This window comes from Morus notabilis, unplaced genomic scaffold (genome assembly GCF_000414095.1).
Source record: "Morus notabilis unplaced genomic scaffold, ASM41409v2 Scaffold1623, whole genome shotgun sequence".
NCBI classification, from domain to species: Eukaryota; Viridiplantae; Streptophyta; class Magnoliopsida; order Rosales; family Moraceae; genus Morus; species Morus notabilis.
Genome location: NW_010366286.1, coordinates 47,191 through 52,263, shown reverse-complemented (window position 1 = coordinate 52,263; position 5,073 = coordinate 47,191). Strand labels below are relative to the sequence as shown.

The window sequence follows — 5,073 nt, the reverse complement described above, 5'->3', positions numbered from 1 at the left end:
TGTATTGGTGCAATAGACGGTACACACTTGATGGTTGTCCCACCTGCACATCAACAGACAGTCTACAGAGGAAGAAAACATTCGTGTACTCAAAATACAATGGCGGCGTGTAGTTTTGATATGCTATTCACTTATGTCAATACCGGATGGGAAGGATCAGCTGCTGATTTCAGAGTGTTAACTGAGATTTTAAGAAATCCAGATGACCCATTCGTGGCGCCACTCCCACCAAAATATTACGTTGTGGATTCCGGTTACAGCAACACGCAAGGCTTTTTGGCACCATTTCGTGGTCAGAGGTACCATATTCAACAGTTTAGAAACGGTGGCCAACCAACGGGACCACAAGAGTTATTCAATTATTATCACTCCTCACTGCGTAATTGCATAGAGAGGTGCTTTGGGGTCTTGAAAGCAAGGTTTAAAATTCTTAAGCATATGACAAATTATTGGATGCCAAGACAAAATAGTATACCAATAGCTTGTTGTGTGATCCACAATTTAATTAAGATGCACGCGCGAGATGATCCCCTATTTAGACAATATGAGGTCGATTTGCCCGTAGAAGATATTGAGGGAGAGGGAGAACAAGAAGGGCAACAGGAACAACAACATGGTATGGATGCACAAGAAGCAGAAACATCTGAAATGGATGGTCGGCAACAACGTAATTACATGGTTGATTTTAGGGATCATCTAGCTAATCAAATGTGGGATTCGTATAGGCGACAATAATTTAAGCTAATATATTGTAATTTCCATATTTTATTAATTATTTTATTAATTATTAGTGTTTTTATTTAGGATTCAATTATTATTTATTTAATATATTAAATACCTATTACATATTTTCAAAAATGAAACCAAACGCATTTTCAGTTTTTTTTTAAACTGAAATCAATCTCTAAATAAAATTACCAAACGCATTTTCAGAAATAATTCAAAAATGAAAATGAAAACGTTTTCATTTTCATTTTCGTACAGAAAATAAAAACGTTTTGGAACCAACTCTAAACGCACCCTATATATACTAAAAGAAAGCTTCGGAACACTGTTCATGTAGACTGAAATTACTGTGCATAGTGCTGTGGAGTGACGTTTTCGGCCTTTATTTTTCCCTTATTCGGGTGGTGGGCAGTGGGCTTTTGGTCTGTCTTTCAGGGTGTGCTTGGACGATTTTGCCCCCGTTCCCTTGGTTTCTTCTTTTTTTGTGCCGTGGGGTTTGTGCGTGTGAAGCCCTAATGTTCATATGTTTCTTTGGTTTTCTGCTGTGTGCCGCTATTGCCACCCTTTTTTTTTTGGTTCTTCTCTTTCCTGTGATCATTTTCTCTGGCTTTCTTTTGTTCGGCATCTTGCTTCTGATCCTTTGTGGTTTCGGTGTGCTGGTTGTGTTGGAGGGATTTTGGTTGAAATTTGGGGATTTTATTCCTTTCCTTTTGGATTCTTCCATTGTTTCCGTTCGCAGTTCATGCTTTATTTTTCTTTCATTTTCCGTCTACGCCTCTTTAAATTTTGCTTCTTGCTTCTTTGTTCGTTTGTTTTTAATTTTTCCTCTTTTTTTTCCCCGGGTTTTTTCCCAGGCTTCTGTGTGTTGGTGGTATTTTCTTTTTTAATGCTTGGTGCTAGGTTCAAATTTTTGGCGGGTTCCTTATCCTTTCCTCTGATGAACTTATTTCTGCAGGTATTGTATTTGCGCCGGTGGATTTCCTCTTCACTGATTCAATGCCTCGTATGGGTAATTTTTTTGGTTTTTTTTCCTTCATTTATTGCGTTGATGATGTGGACTGCCTATAGTTGTCCTTTGCTTTTTTAGGTTGATGATTTGTTCTGCTTTTGTTACGGAGTTATTAAATGAAACGGTGATATTTTTTGTTTTATGTATTTTCTGCATTCTGAGCCATTCTTATCCTGCATCATCTAGAATCTTGGGCAATTTAGAGGAAAAAAATATTTTCCTATATTTTTCTCCTTTTTCCTATTTTTCGCGCTTCTGATTTTTTCTATTGTTGAGGATATTATTTTAAAATTTTTCCTACGGCTTAGTAATTAAGAAATCTTGGTCTTTTAATTTTTCTGAACTGAATATGCATTACTATGTGTCATATTACTAGAAGTTACTTACTATTCATGCCGATTTTTCATTCATTATTTACAAATGTTATTGCATGGACAAATTTGTGATACACGTTTCTGCCTTATTTCCCTGTACCTGTTGTTTTTTCCGTTCCGTTCTATTCTTCACCATCTATTGTTTCACTTTGTTGCTCTTCATTTGCTGCTTTGCTTCTCTATTTATTTGCCTTTGACTGCTCCTATTTGCTGTTCTTTTATCCATGATCCTTGACTGCTTCATCTTATCGTTTAGTATTTACTATTTTCTTTACTTATCCGTCTACCATTGACTCTCGGTGCTCATTTCTGGTTGGTCCATATCTTACACCTACAACAGTGTTTACAACGTTTCAGGTATGATTAATCGCTTTTACTTACCTTTTCCTAATGTTATTAATGTCTGTTGTTTCTTTACTTTAGGATTTTTGTTGATCTACGACTTCATTATTTTATTATTTTTTAATGGCATTAACAGGTTTACTCGCACTTTATTCCTTTCTTAGTAACATGCTTAGATATATGTAATAATTTAGATTTTTTTAGCTTTAGTCTTCATTTTTTTTCCTTGTTCCTTTTGTTTTTGTCTATGTCTGTTTCCTATTCCTTTCTCTTCTCGCTCCCTTCCCCTTCTTTTCCTTTTTTTTTTCTCTTTTTTCTTCACCTCTTATGATAATGATGAGCAAGATTAATCTTGCCATGTTGAGTTTGGTATGATTTATCCAAAAATTGCTCTTTTTTCTTCACCTCTTATGATAATGATGAGCAAGATTAATCTTGCTACGTTGAGTTTGATATGATTTATCCAAAAATTATTGTTGATGTATTATTTTTATTTTGTGCTGTTTTTTTTTATTTATTTTTTTTATTTTTTTATTCTCTCTTATTCAGAATCTTTGATCGTTCCCTTTTTTTATTGTTTCTTATTTTGATCTTTGTATTTTGTTGGGATCACTCTTTAATTCAAGACTTATTACGTGTGTGTATTAGTTTTCTTATTACAATACTAAATGCTGTTTTTTTCTGTTTTCTTTGCCTATGATATTTTCTCATGATTTTTTGTCATTACAAATCCCTAATATTTTTACTCATCATTTGAATTGAAATTTATTTATTGATATAATATGTTATTTTATCTTCTTTTGATATTAGTTGTCTTTTAACTTTGAGTTATGTAATTTGAATTATCTATTGTCGAAGCAGGTATCTTTCATTGTGTATGATGTACTTCTCAATATCTTTATGTCTCCTGTTTTTTGTTTGTTTTTCACTTTTTTCTCCATTTTTTATCCTTTCTTTTTGTGTTTCTTTCTCTTTTCCTTTTCTTTTTTCTCTTTTTTTCTTTCCTTTCTTTTTTCCCTCTGCTACCCTGTTCCTTTTCTTTTTTCCTTTTTTCTGTTTCGTTTTTATCTATATCTTTTACCTGATTTTTGTTCTCTCTACTTCAAGAGAATACCTATTTTTTTGATACCTAATAGTTAAAGCAATATTTGGACTGGTTCGGGTACTATTAATACTTTCTGTTTACTTTCCTTCAATGTCATTAATATTTGTTCTTTGTTTGATTTATTACTTTTGTTCATTTATAGCCACACTATTTTATCATTACTTAATGGCACTAATATCTTTACTTGCAACTTATTTGTTTGTTAGCAACGTGCTTAGATACATGTCTTTTTTTTTTTTTATGTTTTCTGATTAATTGTCCTTCTCTATTACTTTAGTTTATTTCTTCATCACATGTTAATGAAAAATTCCATTCTTTAACCGATGACAACTGTATAAAAATACTATAATATTCATGTTTTTTTAATTTGTCTTCAGTACTTTTTTCTTTTTTTTTTTTTTCCCTTTTTTTTCCCCCCAGTTTTTTTTTTTTTTTTTTTTTTTTTTTTTTTTTTTCACCTTCTGTTCCTTTTTTTTGCCTGTTTATCTATTTATCTATTTGCTTACTTATTCGTGTATACTATTTTAGGTTTCCTATCATCCACTGCTTTGCATTTTGATTGTCCCATCCATTTCTAAACATTGGTGCTTGCTTGCTACATCTTTTTCATTTGGAGTGCTATTTGCAGCGCCTAAGGTATTGCTAATAACTTTTATCCATATATTTTTAACCAATGTTGTTGATAATGGATGCAGTAATTTGCTATAGCAGTGTTAATATATGTTATTTATCCTTTGTTATCCACGTCAACGTGAACTTATATTACATCATTGATGCATACTGCCCATCTAAAAAGAAGACTCTTCCTTTTCACTTTTAGTGAATATCGGTAACCTCTCTTTACTTTGTTTTCTGTTTTATAAATAAATTACTATGTTGTGTTTACTTAGTTTTCTGCTTCATAAATAAATCACTATGTTGTCTTGGGCGTTTTCTTTACTAGTTCCTGACCCATACATAGACATAGATATGTATATTGGCAATGATGATCAGACTCAATTTTTACATGTTAAAATCTATTTGATTGTCCAAAAACACGGTTGTAGCTATATCTTTCCTATTTCATTTCTTATTGAGTCTGTTTTGTCTTTCTTTTCTTTGCCCTAAAATTCCAAAGTACCTATTTCTTCTTTTCTTTGTTGACTCTAATGCTCTTGCCATTTTCTTTATTAGTTCCTGATCCATACATAGACATAGATATGTATATTGGCAATGATGATCATACTCAATTTTTACATGTTAAAGTCTATTTAATTTGTCCAAAAACTGCTGTAGCTATATCTTTCCTATTCAGCCTATTTTTGTCTTTCTTTTCTTTGCCCTAAAATTCCAAATTACCTATTTCTTCTTTTTTTTTTTGTCCACTCTAATACTCTTGCCTTCTCCACGCCTCTGCCTTGTTAAAAAAAATGCAATTACTTATTCTATTACATATTATGATATACATTAAACGAAACCTTTGGATCACTGTTCACGCATATTTATTTTATTGCTGATCGTCCAATAGTGTTATCGTT

At 32.2% G+C, this 5,073-nt stretch overlaps 1 long non-coding RNA gene across 1 annotated transcript in view; it reads left to right on the top strand.

Annotated features, from left to right (window-relative positions):
* The window catches only part of LOC112093893, an 8,677-nt gene extending 4,574 nt beyond the window's left edge, over nt 1-4,103 (top strand). The window contains exons 2-4 of the long non-coding RNA XR_002903258.1: nt 1,682-1,735; nt 2,450-2,466; nt 4,085-4,103. This is a non-coding gene — a long non-coding RNA (uncharacterized LOC112093893). The remainder of the gene's footprint in view (nt 1-1,681; nt 1,736-2,449; nt 2,467-4,084) is intronic.
* Nucleotides 4,104-5,073: the final 970 nt, after the last annotated feature.